Consider the following 15,304-nt stretch of genomic DNA (forward strand, 5'->3'; position numbering starts at 1 on the left):
GTATTAAGTTTAAGTATTTAAAATAATACTATTAAATACTAAAAAAATTTAACGGTAATTCAAAAAAAATATTTAATTAAAATTTTAATTCATGTATATTTATAATGAATTTCGATATATACATTATTTTAGATATTAATGATATTTTAATTATTGTGTTTAAAAATATTTTGTGAAATAAATTATTTGTATTGAATAAAATAATAGAGAATATTATGAGAATATTCATTTTGGTGTAGAGTTTAGAGTGGATGGGTTGGAGATGAGTTTTAGATTTAGTGTAAAAATTACACTATTTTAAAGTTAGTGTGATACTAAGATAGTGTAATGGGTTGGAGATGGCCTTAATTCTTCAATACCCATGTAACCTTGTGTAACCTTCCAAATAACCTTGGATGGCCTCTCCGAAACTTTTTGCTATTCATTCACGTAAGACGCGGTCTTCAGAATGTTAGTGTTTTATGCTACCGTGAAAGTCTTGGCTTTGCTTATCTAGAGTTATCACTGGTGGGTGAATTGATAGTCTCATGTGTTTACTGTTGGGTGCAATAATTGTCTCTACTTGATAGAGCGATCGAACCGTGGTGCTTGAGTTGCCGTAAGTAGAGCGATCGAACCGTGGTGCTTGAGCTGCTATGCGGTTTAAAAGATTTGAGGTGCACCGTTACCATAATCTATAGCTTTTGATAAAACGATAAACGCTCAGTCCTACGTCAACTAAAATAGAGTGACATGTCTCTTCATATTTTGTTTTCTAATTTTAGCTCACAGTATTTAGCTATGCTCATGTGAAATGCATGTACTTAGTATGAAGAAATCATCAACATATGCCAAATGTTGTTGGATGGGAGAATAACAACAGAGGAAAAAAGGCTTCAAGGTGTATCAGCTTTGCCCAGATGATGGATCTAAACAGGTATGTTGTTTGAACTATCACTCAAAATATGGGATTGTAATCCGTACATTTTGAAATGCTTCTCACCACCTTTTTCTTTGATTTTGTCAGATTAGCCATTGCAGCTGCAGACTTGAACTTAAAGCTAATGAGAGGGCGCGTGCATTGCCTTCCTTAAATCTCAATGTTTTGTCTGCAACAAGGTGTCTCCTTCTTGGGGCAGGTACACTTGGATGCCAGGGTCCCTCGAATGCTAATGGTAAGCATCTGAGAGTCTTGGGCAAAGTTTTTAACATGCTATTAGTAATGCTTTTTTTTTTGTCTTTTGACCATTTTGCAGGCATGGGGTGTAAGGAAAATTATGTTGGTTGACAGTGGCAAGGTGGCGATGTCTAACCCACTGCGGCAGTCCCTATATAACTTGAATGACTGTTTGAATGGTGGTGAATTTAAGGCCGCGGCAGCAGCTAAAAGTCTGAGTAGTATATTTCCAGCAGAGGTCGGTAGTATATTTTTGGAAGCAGTTAAAAAATTAATGCACTCAATCAACTAGGTAAAACATTCCTTTATCCATGGGTTATTTTGTCGTAGGAAGCTGAAGCTGTTGTGATGTCCATCCCAATGCCTGGGCATCCTGTACATGGTCAAGAAGAGATTAGTGTGCTTGAAGACTGAAGACAGTTACATGATTTAAATGATTCTCATGATGCGATCTTTTTGTTAACTGATACCGGGAAAGTAGATGGCTTCCAAGTCTTTTGTGTGTGAATGCTAACAAGGTTGATATCTGGTCTTTTTCCTTTCTTTTAGTTGAAAAATTCTTTGTTTGCTCTGTTTCCCTGGTTATCTTTTGTAGCAGTGACTTGCAATTCACTCTATATCAAATTTCAAACTTTTGTATTGTCTGTAGATCGCCATTAATGCTGCCCTTGGGTTTGATAGCTTTCTAGTTATGCGCCATGGAGTTGGTTTTGTGAGCTCTTCTCATCGCATAACAGCTAAAGTATTGAGTGATTCATCTGTTGAAATCGGAAAAGTGTCCCTTACTGACAACAGTAGGGGGCCAAGATTGGGTTGTTGCTTTTGCAATGATGTGGTTGCTCGAGTTGATGTAATATATTGAAAGCACTGACCAATTATTTATTTTTGCAGTTGCTGTAATTACAATATTGATTTATGTAGCTTTCTTGCAGTCAACCTCCAATCGTACCTTAGATTAACAATGGACTGTCACACATCCAGGCCTTGCTCCTATTGCATCATCACATGCAGTTGAACTTCTTGTTGGAATTATGCATCATCCTCATGGGTAGGTTTCGATACACATTGCTGTTTTTCTATTAAATGTAAATGGAAATAATTAAAGTTGAGTAGCTGAATTTGTTCACTTCATTCTTGGGCTGCTTTTCTTTCTTTCACACTGTATGACTCTCACTTTTGCAGGATGCTTGCCGAAGCTGAATTTTCAAACTCAACTGACACTGGAAGCACTAATCAACCTCTTGGTAGTTTGTACCATCAAATTCGAGGCTCCCTCTCACAGTTCTCTCAGATGACATTAGTGGGTCAAGTTATGTTCCTACTCTGTCACCTTTATGATGTTTGTCCACTTTGAGTCTTTCACCCTCTTCTTCTTTGTGGGGATTTCCAAGAAAGGGGGCAGAATGCTGCCTCTGCCTAGGCACTGATGACGAACCATTTTTATGATCCTTGTTCTGATTGTACGTTGGGATATTTAGAGTTTCAATTCCATTGTTACGAGCATAGCCTTGCAGATTAAATGGTCATGCAACTGCATGGTAGTTGCAGAGCTGCAGCCATTTCGATTTTGAATCAAGAATATCATATGGATGTCTTTCAGGTGGTATCAGAATATCAAAAGAGGGGGTTTAGATTTCATTCTTGAAGCCATCAACCATCCTTCATACCTGGAGGATCTAATTAACTGGATGGACCGAGCTGAAGAAATCTGCTGCCTCATTTGAAGTTGACTGGGACGATGAGATTGACAACGAAAACGACGACGACGATTGTGTTGAAATCTAACTTATACATCTTTTGATTTGGCATAGCACCTTATGTTTTTGTTTTTGTTTCGGTAATGCAATGTATATTAAGTTCAAGAAGGTTTAATCTTGGCAATCTTTTGCTGGCCGAACTGTAGATGTCTTTGTGAATAATTCTTATCCTGCAATAAAAGTTAACGACGCATTTCAAGTGTCTTGTTAAATTATATGCCACGTTTGAATCAACGTCGTATGTCATATATAATGATTTATATTTTTATTCACAAAATGATGTTTCATCTCCTTTTTTGAAGTTGTCGTAGATTAATTTATTAATATGCCACGTCCATTAACTTAACTCATTCTACCCTGCCCAATGCCAATGATACTAAGAGCTAGCTTTGCTATCTCGGGCTCATTGAAAAGTATCCTGCAAGAGGTGTAAATGAATCGAGTCGAATATGGAGAAAGCTTGAACACTCAAATTCGGCTCAAATTAGTTCTATTCGATTTGGAGCTCGATTTGAAGTTCGGAAATTTTAAAACTTTTAATTTGAATTCTATTCGAATTAAAGCTCGAATTCGGCTCGAAATATCCAAACATGATCTTGAACTATTGCTAAAAAATAAATACTTGAAAAATTCGATATTCATTTATATAATATATAATTATATTATATTATTAAAATATTGAGGATCACGAGCGATTCGCGAACTATCGAATAAAATAATTTGGGCTCGAATTCGACACGAAAGAAGTTCGAATATGTTCGAGTTCGGCTCGAATTTGATAAGCTCATTGCGAATCAAATATTTGGGGAGGGAGAGTAAATGATGAGTATTTTGGGAAATAATTAGTAAATGAGGGCCAATCTATCATAATAAAAAACAAAATAAAAATATTTATACAATTCAAAAAATAACTTGTCAAAATCAAATATGAACATTATTTTCCAAGGATTATTTATCGGTCTCTAATTTTTAATCCTATAAGGAATAAGACAATATTATCTGTTATAATATATATCTCAATGCATCAGAGCTATAACAAATCAAATATCAAAAGTCGGAAATTTTTTTACCATTTCATATGCAAATTATAACAGCGCCTTCAAATAATTTAAACATGTTTGTAATTATAACGATTATGTTGAAGCGAAACGAAGCAAATAAATCATATATCAAATTAAATGAATATATCACGTTGATTGTATTTTCAAATACATGCATATATTTTAAAGCATAAGCTCACTTACTGGAAAATATTTGGAGAAAACTCGTTGAAAATTCTTGTGAAAGTCGTTTCTTCTACGAAAGGTACTCCAAGCCTTAATAAAAATATTAGATGCTAGTTGCTTGAAAAATATGGGGAGCAAGTTTGTTGATTGGTGTGAGCTAAATTCAGAAATGGGAGCATTTAATTATAATGCTCAGAAATAGCATTTAAGACGTCCATTTTGCAACTTATTTTTGGTTGATTGTAGCAAACTTCTTGGGGGAACTTGACTGCTTGATAATCACAAAGTCTTGAATAATTAAATTTGGAGTGGTGAGATAGTCTCACGAATCTTTATCTATGAGACCGGTCAATCCTACGATATTCACAATAAAAAGTAATATTTTTCACGAATGACCCGAATAAGAAATCCGTCTCACAAAATATGACTCATGAGACCGTCTCACACAAATTTTTGTCTAAAATTTGTGGAATTCTCGGTCATATCATCATTATGATTGTTTTTTTCCATCTTTACGATATTATATATTATAATATTGGCTTATTTTTCGGATTATGTTACCTGATGGAGGGGTCTTGTAATTTAACACTTTGTTTCTTTTAGATTGTACTAATTGGAAGCATATCTATCTAATATTCTACATAAAAGTAGAAATACAATTTTGAATTGTTTATTTATTTTTGTACTTTTGATATTTTTAATTTGTTGAAAAATTGTCTAATATTTTTTTGACTCTTGGTCTTCTGTTTTTTGGTTTTTCTCTTTGAATTCTTTTTGTGTTCGAGATACTTCTCCTCTCAAATATCAAAATTAAGATTCATTGGATGTGATTAATTAATAATTTTGGTAAATCCATCTCATTTATGATGACCACGATAATTTGGACATTTATGAGAACAACATTGTTCAACCTTGTAATGATAAGTAGTGAAGATGAATGTTTAGTTTTGAAATTCGATATTATAAAGATGTAATTGAGATATCAATAACATTATTTGGAGTCAAATAGTCATTAATTAAGAAAACTCAATTATTGCATAAAATATATTATTGATAAGTACTTAATTTAGATTTTAGAGTATCATATTATTGTTTATCAAAGCATAATTACTGTTCAATAGTACTTCAATGAGTAGCAAATAAACTAAATTTAACAATTGTATATATTGATATGAGAATGAGATGAATTTGGTATGAGAATGAATTTTATTACACTGAGCATATTAAGTAGAAAAAAAGCCTATGTGCAAAGCATATATTTGGCCGAGCTGGATTTGAACCAGATCTCTAACTGCTACGGGAGGAAGCGAAAGGAATGAAGATTAACTATATTTGAGAGAGCGTACCTCTGTGATATTTGACTTTAGTCGAACTACATCTTCTGAACTCATAACTTACTTATTTTCATCTAACAGCTCGTGAAGAATATGAAAAAAAAACACCGAGCGGTAATTCTTATTTAGAAGACTAATAAGTTGCCCCCCCTTTCCACGTACTGGAGCGATTCGAGATACAAGGAATCTATGTATTCTTCCAAGGAGGCGAGACTGGTAGAAAGATAGAGGATAGGTAACAAAGTAGGAGTATTTTTGATGTTGACGCTAATTTGATGCTTGGGGATTCTTCCAACCGGGAATGCTATTTCTATCTTCAAAACTACGCAGGGGTTTCATTTGCGTCAAATTTTGAATCAGGGCACTTATATTTATTTTTATTATTTGTTTGTTTAATGTTTTTAAATAATAAAATAGATTGATTAATTTAGTAAATAATATATTTAATAATATAATATAATTTCTTAATATATATATATATTAGGACCAATGGAATCCGGATTTCTCCACACTGGTATGATATTGTCCACTTTGAGTTTTAATCCTCATGGTTTTGCTTTTGGAACCACCCAAAAAGCCTCATACCAATGGAGATATCATTCCATCTTTATTAACCCACGATCTTTCTCTAGATCTTCCAATGTGGGACTTTGGTTGCATCCCAATAATATATAAGATAGTTTAATGATAATTTTAAAACGTTGAATTAATATATTAATCAAAAAATAATCAGTTAGTGTAAATAATTAATGCAAACAACATAATTTATAATTAAACATCAAACACACAAATTTATTGAATAATATTTAAACATTCAAACATGCAATTAAAATAAAATACATATTTGAATTCAGATACTTTAAATGCAAATACAATAAAAGATAAACAAATTAAATCATCAATAATTTGGAAAATAGGATTCAGATCATCCAAAATCACCAAAATATTATCCAAATGTGCTGCTCTTATGTTGACAACGTTCTTCATCTTTTTTTTGTGCATAATTCTTGTTGGTTCATTTCGAACAATTTGACGCATTTATAAATCGTGAATTGTGCTTAGATCCATGTACAAAACTTTATTCTCCTCCTGAATGGTAGCCAATACTATTTGTTCTTGACGTATTTCAGTTTTTTTTTTATCATTTTGCAATGCTAACATCTTAGTATCATAATTTTGTTTCATATCGGTAGATCCCTTTTGTAATACGTACATTGATAAGCTCGCGATGTCCTTCCTTCGTCGTAGAATTAATTTCGAAACATTCTCTTCTCTTTTTTTTCTTTAATTTGGATTTTTTCACTCCAAGAGGTCGCTGAGATGGAATTCCACCTGCATTCTCAACACTGCTCTGAAGCTTTACAATTATACCAACACATCCACATAATTTTTTAATAGTGGGGAGGATAACTTGCATGCGACATTGCAATGATCTGATATTGCGTACTTGCATGTTATTCGATTTGCCGACATTGAAAGCTTCTTCAATACGACTCCAAAATCGATCTTTGGATTGGTTTATACCCATAATAGGATTTTACGAAACATCAAAATAAACATGATACATGAGTTTATCTTCTTCAATAGGGTAATTAGTTGTTCGGAAAATGGATGAATTTCTTTGAACAATGAGATTATTTGGTTGTAGATTGTAATGTTTATGATTTAATCAACCAACAAGAAATTTATTTATAGTAGGAAGGTAACTTACCAATCTAAAGCGCATCTACCAGTATAAATGCATTTACCAAACTCATCTACCAGTCAAAAATGAATCTACCAAAATCACACGCGTCTACCAAACTCATATACTAGCAAAAGAACGTATTTGTTAGTCCAAACTTATCTATCAGTCAAAAATGCATCTACCAATCCAAAATACATCTACCAAAATCACACACATATCACTACAAGAAAAATACAAATCAACAACACCCATACGACAACGGTTTTTATTAAAACTGTGGGGGCCCGTGCTCCTGATTAATATTTAATGACCAATCAACCAGGATTTATTAATGTAAACAGCGAAAGCGATTAAATTTTTTTCATTTCGGGCCTACAGAAATTTCGGCATGACCTATTCGTAAATAGGACATCCCAGAAAAATCCAAAACATCACAACCAATATTTATATACTCGAAATAAAGTCACAACATCAATTCACAAACCTATAGCCGCACTGGCCAGGACTAAACACACGCAGAGCCGGCAAGGCTCGATCACACAACTATCAATTCAAAACATCGTAAAAATAACAGTACAGCTACACGGGGCATCTCCCCGGTAAATGTATGACTCCATAATATAGTATATATATATCTGGGAACTCTCAACCACGACTCGACGACTGGGCACCACTACCTGACGCTCCACCAGACGCGTCAAATCCTCCTGAATAACCTGCTATGGCATCAAAAACAACCACAGCATAAAAAGAAACGAGGGGTCGGGCCCCAGTACGACGAACCAGTAATATTACGACAAATATAACTGACATGAAATAAAATCAAGTAAAATGCAATGAAATGCAATGCAATGCATGTCGGTAACAACAAAATAATGGATACCAAAGCGGAGTCCAAATGAAACGCATCAGCAACAGTAACAGTGGCCACCCGTGCCAGGATTGCAGCAACGCAATATCATGCCGCCGCTCATCCATGCACGTAGCATCGAGGGTACGGGTGCGACCCGCTCAGTCCTCATGCAAGTCATCAGGAGTGCTAATCCTACCCACCCACTCCATCGATGACGCTACAACTCGATAGATCAGTAACAATAGCAATCAACGGAGTCAAGGCTCGAAATGCTATGCACTAATGAGATCAACTCAATAAATGCGTGAATGCAATCACGTTAATCACAAAAGCACATAAAGCACACCACAACTCATACATAATACTTAACGTCATTTCACATCACTATAGACGTCATAATAAAACGGTTCATGCGTACCTCAACTGAACCCTTAATTTACCATTGAAATTTTTTAAGGATTTCTCGAATAATCCAATCCTGTGGCAAATAATACATTTCATATCAACTTCAATTTATTATTCCAATATTCACTAATTTAGCCTAAAATTCCGAAAATTCATAATTTAGGCTTTAAAATTTCTAAAACTCATCGCAAAATTAAATATACCGATTTATTTAACTTAAATCTCTCAATACCGGACAACTTGAAATTTCGAAAATTCAATCGTACCGAATCTGAAATTTTCGATATTTTATAGGAATTTCCAAAATTTTCATTTTCTATTTCTAATGCTATAAACACATCCCAATAACGATTTAACATTTCAAAAATCACAAATTCCCAAATTAATAGGCTAAATTCGAAATATTATCTAATTAAATTTCGAAAATTAGCTTAATACCTCCAATCGGCTCCGATATAGCACCTACAATCAATAATCCAATATATATTAATTATTGGAACTCAACTGAATTAAAATCCCCAAAATTCGAAATCCTAAAATCATAATTATACCTCTGAAATTTCGAATATTACTCAAAACTTCAGATTCAAGCTTCACCTAGGATAACCCGAGATTTCTTTCAACTTTTCCGGCGAAAAACAGGCGGCGGGTTTCCGACGGGTCTACGAGAGTCGCGATAAAACCTTGCAAAATGGGTATCACTGGATAGCTCTCGTCGAGAAGATTCCAAAACTATGCTTACTTTAATTTTTTGATAAGCGGAGCGACCACAATCAAGGAATGAAATTTCGAAAGGGAAGAAAAAGAAAACGAAGCTCGGCCGATGCAGCTTACGGGAGAGAGAAAGTGATAATTATCATTTCATTTCTTTTTTTTTAATTAAAACTTACTCAAATTGGGCCGGGCTTAGGAATGTGTTTGGGCCAAATATATTGGGCTCTCACATTCTCCCTTACTAATAAAAGATTTCGTCCTCGAAATCTAGCATACATAACATTTATACAAAAGTGGTTTACAAACATTTACCACTGATAGTACATAGGGAAATCAGAATACATGGAATAATTTATTACATTTTCAAACAAGTGAGGCCATTCCTGACGCATCTTAGCCTCTAATTCCCATGTAGCTTCTTCTCTCCCATGTCTACTCCACTGCACCATAACCAATGGGATCGTCTTATTCCTCAGTTGCTTCACTTTGCGATCAAGAATTTGCACTGGATGCTCAACATAGCTAAGGGAACTATCCAACTCCACTTCATCAGTCCTCAAGACATGAGAAGGATCCGGCTCGTACTTTCGTAACATAGATACATGAAACACATCATGTATCGCAGACAAACTCTGCGGCAAGTCTAAACGATAAGCCAACGTGCCAATCCTCTCAACAATCGCATATGGACCAATATAACGCGGAGCTAGTTTCCCTTTGCGCCCAAATCTCATAGTACCACGAAACGGTGATACTTTCAAGAAAACCTGATCGCCAACCTGAAATTCTGAAGGCCTACGCCTTTTATTAGCATAGCTGGCTTGACGATCCTGTGCTGCTTTCATTCTTTTCCTAATCATTTCAACCTTCTCTTTCATTTCTTGAATAAATTCTGGCATTGACATCTGCCTTTCTCCTACATCTTCCCAGCATATCGGAGATCTACATTTTTTACCGTACAAGGCTTCAAATGGTGCCATTCCGATGGTTGCTTGGAAGCTGTTATTGTAAGAGAATTCAACAAGTGACAATGATTCCTGCCAACCACCCCTGAAATCCATCACGACTGCTCGCAACATATCCTCGAGTGTCTGAATGGTCCTTTCAGACTGACCATCTGTCTGTGGGTGATATGCAGTACTCATCGCCAGCTTTGAACCCAATGCTGATTGCAAACTACCCCAAAACTTCGAAGCAAACCTGGGATCACGATCTGATACTATGGTTACAGGCACACCATGCAATCTCACCACATGATCAATGTACATTTTTGCCATTTTCTTATAAGTACAAGTACGATCATAAGGAATAAAATGGGCTGATTTAGACAATCTATCAACAATCACCCAAATTGCATCACAACCACGATTAGAACGAGGTAGGTGTGTCACAAAATCCATAGCAATGTGCTCCCAATTCCACTGTGGTACTTCGAGACTATGTAACATACCACCAGGTCTCATTCTCTCAGCTTTAACCTGTTGGCACGTCAAACATCTAGCCACAAAATCAGAAATCTCTCTCTTCATACCTTCCCACCAGTAATGAGATTTTAAGATATGATACATCTTTCTCATTCCAGGATGAACACTGTGTCGACTACAATGAGCTTCACGAAGTATAGATTCTTTCAAATCTATCAAATTCGGAACCACAAGTCTACCATTATAACGCAGACATCCATCTGAAGCAACACTGAACTTTTCTGATTGACCTGTCTGAGTCAATTCTTTCAATCTATGAACATGCGGATCAGTTCTCTGTGCTGCTTTGATTTTAGAAACAATCTGTGGTTCAACTTGTATAGATGAAACTATAAAGTAGTCGCCCTTAGACTGATAAGTCCATCCTGAAGTTCCCAAATGCTCATGAACCTTCGAAATAGTCAAAGATGCCAACATTTTAGGCTGGACTTTTCTGCTCAGAGCATCTGCAACTTGATTCATTCGCCCTGGCTGGTACTGAATCTCACAATCAAAGTCTTTAAGTAATTCCAACCATCGACGCTGTCTCATATTCAAGTCAGACTGTGTGAAAAGATACTTCAGACTCTTGTGATCAGAATAAATCACAAACTGTTCTCCGTACAGATAATGACGCCATATCTTCAATGCAAACACAATGGCAGCTAACTCCAAATCATGAACTGGATATCGAGTCTCATGTGACTTCAATTGACGAGATGCATACGCAATCACTCGTCCATTTTGCATCAAAACACAACCCAGTCCATTTAAAGAAGCATCTGTACAGACAACAAATCCACCTGAGCCTGAAGGCAAAGCTAGCACTGGAGATGTGGTCAACTTTTCTTTTAAAGTCCGAAAACTAGACTCACATTCTGCAGTCCATACGAAACGTCGATCTTTCTGTGTCAACTGGGTCATAGGTCTAGCTATTCTAGAAAATCCTTCGATGAAACGCATATAGTACCCAGCTAATCCCAAAAAACTTCGAATCTCAGACACATTGGTTGGTTTAAGCCAATTGATAACAGCTTCAACTTTATTAGGATCAACAGATACTCCTTGTGCAGATATAACATGGCCTAAAAATAAAACTCTGTCCAACCAGAACTCACACTTAGAAAATTTGGCATACAATTGCGCTTCTCTGAGCGTTTGAAGAACTAATTTCAAATGTTCCTTGTGCTCTTTCTGTGACTTGGAATAAATCAAGATGTCATCAATAAAGACAATAACGAATCTATCGATGAATTCTCGGAATACACGGTTCATTAAATCCATAAACACTGCGGGTGCATTAGTCAAACCGAAAGGCACAACTAAGAATTCATAATGCCCATATCTTGTCCGAAATGCTGTCTTTGGAACATCTTCCTCTCGGACTCTAAGTTGATGGTATACGGAACGAAGATCAATCTTGGAATATACAGATGTACCCTGCAACTGATCAAACAAGTCGTCAATACGCGGCAGAGGATACTTATTCTTCACAGTAGCCCGGTTCAACTGCCGATAATCGACACACATTCTCATCGTTCTGTCTTTCTTCTTTACAAACAATACTGGAGCTCCCCAAGGTGACATACTGGGTCTGATATAGCCTTTCTCCAGTAAATCCTGTAGCTGTTCCTTGAGTTCTTTCAACTCTGTCGGAGCTAAACGATATGGTGCTCTAGAAATAGGATTTGTCCCTGGCATTAATTCAATGCTAAGATCTATTTCCCTTTGAGGCGGAAAACCTGGAATCTCATCAGGAAATACATCTGGAAAATCCTTGACAACGGGAATGTCTGAAACTTTCAATCGTTCTTCCCGTGTTGCATCAAGAGCATAGATAAAAAATCCTTCATTGCCGATTGACAACAACCTGAACATTTCCATTGCAGATACTAATGGAATTCGAGACTGTGAATCATAACCATAAAAATTCCATTTGCTGCCATAATACGGTCTAAATCTGACAACTCCATGGAAACAATCCACAGTAGCTCGATAATTCGTCAATATATCCATACCGAGGATACAGTCGAAATTAGACATAGCTAATTTGATTAGATTAGATATCATAATATTATCCTCAAATCTAATCACACAGTTCAAAACTATCTCATGGGACATCAAGTATACACCGGCAGGAGTAGCAACTGACACAGTATCCAACAAAGGAATAGTAGCAATCTCATGCTCATCAACAAATGCGGCAGATAAAAATGAATGAGATGCTCCTGTGTCTATCAATATGCGTGAAGGATAGTAAAAAACATAGCAAATACCTGCAATCACTCCTCCTGGTGCATCCTGAGCCTGATCCTGAGTCAATGCATGGACTCTAGCCTGCTGTGGCACTGTAAATTGTTGCTGAGGAGGACCTCTAGGCGGTGGATAACCAGATTGCTGAAATGACTGTGCAGGAGCATATGGCTGGAAAGCTGGTCCTCGGGGAACTTGTCCAGACTGTTGTGGCTGAAATTGTTGTCTTTGTGCATTAGGACATACTCTGGCGAAATGTCCAACTTGACCACAAACGTAACAAGACCCCTGAACTCCTACACACTGGGAACTAAAATGTCGACCACCACATCGGTCACAATGCACAGTGCTAGACGACCCAACAGAACCTCCCCCTCGTGCACTGCCTGAACTGGAGGAGCTGGATTGAGACTTCTTCTTGAATTGCTTTCCTTTTGCCTTGTACCTTTGCTGTTTGGGTTGTTGGTATGACTGTTCAGGCTGATATGGAGGTAAATCCACTGGCATTGACATACTACTCCCAGATCCCTGAGAAACAGATGATGGACCTGGCTGGGGATCTCCTCTGAGCAAACTTGCTTCAATTTTCTTCGCCTTTTCCACTGCTTGAATATACGTATTAGGCGATCCAGTCATTACCAACGTATGAACAGTCCGCTGCAACCCATGCAGAAAACGTGATAGTTTAGCCTGATCATTCCTGGCAACATGTGGAACATAGGGCAAAAGAGCAGAAAACTGTGAAGCATATTCCACCACTGATTTGTTGCCCTGTACCAACTGATTGAACTCTTCTTCTTTAGCAGCATAATATGATGGTGGTGCGTATTCCTGGGTAAAGTGAGCACGAAAAGCATCCCAAGTAATAATATTACCAGAGTCCTTCATTGCTTCTTCTGTGGCTTCCCACCAGAGTTGTGCTCGGTCTTTCAGTTGGTATATGGCAAGCTTCAATCTGATATCTTGGGAATACTCCAACAAATTAAATAGATGATTTATACTTTTCAACCAGCTTGCTGTTTTTTCTCCGCTCTCGTTGCCAAAGAATTTTGAAGGACGTAGTTCTTGGAACTGAGAAATTATTAACTGCATTCCTCCAACTTTCTGTGTCAGTTGTTCCACTTCTTGCTCAATCGCTACATGTCTAGCTCCAGGTCTTTCAGGTCGAGGAGGTTCTTGGTTAACTTCTTCTTCAACATTTTGAGCGACTTGTCCTCGAGGTCGACCACGTCTACCTCTAATGATATCTGCAAGTCCTCGAACATTTTGCGCCTAAGATTCTTGTGCTATTTCTTTTCCTTTTCTACCTCTTCCTCCGGGTGCCATTCTGCAAGACACGAGGATTAAATCCACAGGCAGATAACAGGTAAAATAAAGTTATAGGCAATTTCGAGACTACATACCATGCCTAATCAGCTAGTCGTTCTAACGCAGGTAAATTCAAGCAAATCACACTAAATAATTCAAATAAGAGCAAATAGTCAAACACATGCACAATCATGTTATTTGTGTCTAGACTCAAGTGCCCTAGACCCTAATTCGAGCATATCCCAGTTACGCTCTGATACCAACTGTGGGGGCCCGTGCTCCTGATTAATATTTAATGACCAAACAACCAGGATTTATTAATGTAAACAGCGAAAGCGATTAAATTTTTTTCATTTCGGGCCTACAGAAATTTCGGCATGACCTATTCGTAAATAGGACATCCCAGAAAAATCCAAAACATCACAACCAATATTTATATACTCGAAATAAATTCACAACATCAATTCACAAACCTATAGCCGCACTGGCCAGGACTAAACACACGCAGAGCCGGCAAGGCTCGATCACACAACTATCAATTCAAAACATCGTAAAAATAACAGTACAGCTACACGGGGCATCTCCCCGGTAAATGTATGACTCCATAATATAGTATATATATATCTGGGAACTCTCAACCACGACTCGACGACTGGGCACCACTACCTGACGCTCCACCAGACGCGTCAAATCCTCCTGAATAACCTGCTATGGCATCAAAAACAACCACATCATAAAAAGAAACGAGGGGTCGGGCCCCAGTACGACGAACCAGTAATATTACGACAAATATAACTGACATGAAATAAAATCAAGTAAAATGCAATGAAATGCAATGCAATGCATGTCGGTAACAACAAAATAATGGATACCAAAGCGGAGTCCAAATGAAACGCATCAGCAACAGTAACAGTGGCCACCCGTGCCAGGATTGCAGCAACGCAATATCATGCCGCCGCTCATCCATGCACGTAGCATCGAGGGTACGGGTGCGACCCGCTCAGTCCTCATGCAAGTCATCAGGAGTGCTAATCCTACCCACCCACTACATCGATGACGCTACAACTCGATAGATCAGTAACAATAGCAATCAACGGAGTCAAGGCTCGAAATACTATGCACTAATGAGATCAACTCAATAAATGCGT

At 37.0% G+C, this 15,304-nt stretch overlaps 1 pseudogene; it reads left to right on the top strand.

The window, feature by feature from the left end:
- Window positions 1-743: 743 nt before the first annotated feature.
- Window positions 744-2,510, top strand: LOC140824008 (ubiquitin-like modifier-activating enzyme atg7; annotated as a pseudogene).
- Window positions 2,511-15,304: the final 12,794 nt, after the last annotated feature.

The sequence above is a fragment of the Primulina eburnea genome, chromosome 2 (assembly GCF_022965805.1).
Source record: "Primulina eburnea isolate SZY01 chromosome 2, ASM2296580v1, whole genome shotgun sequence".
In the NCBI taxonomy this organism is placed as follows: Eukaryota; Viridiplantae; Streptophyta; class Magnoliopsida; order Lamiales; family Gesneriaceae; genus Primulina; species Primulina eburnea.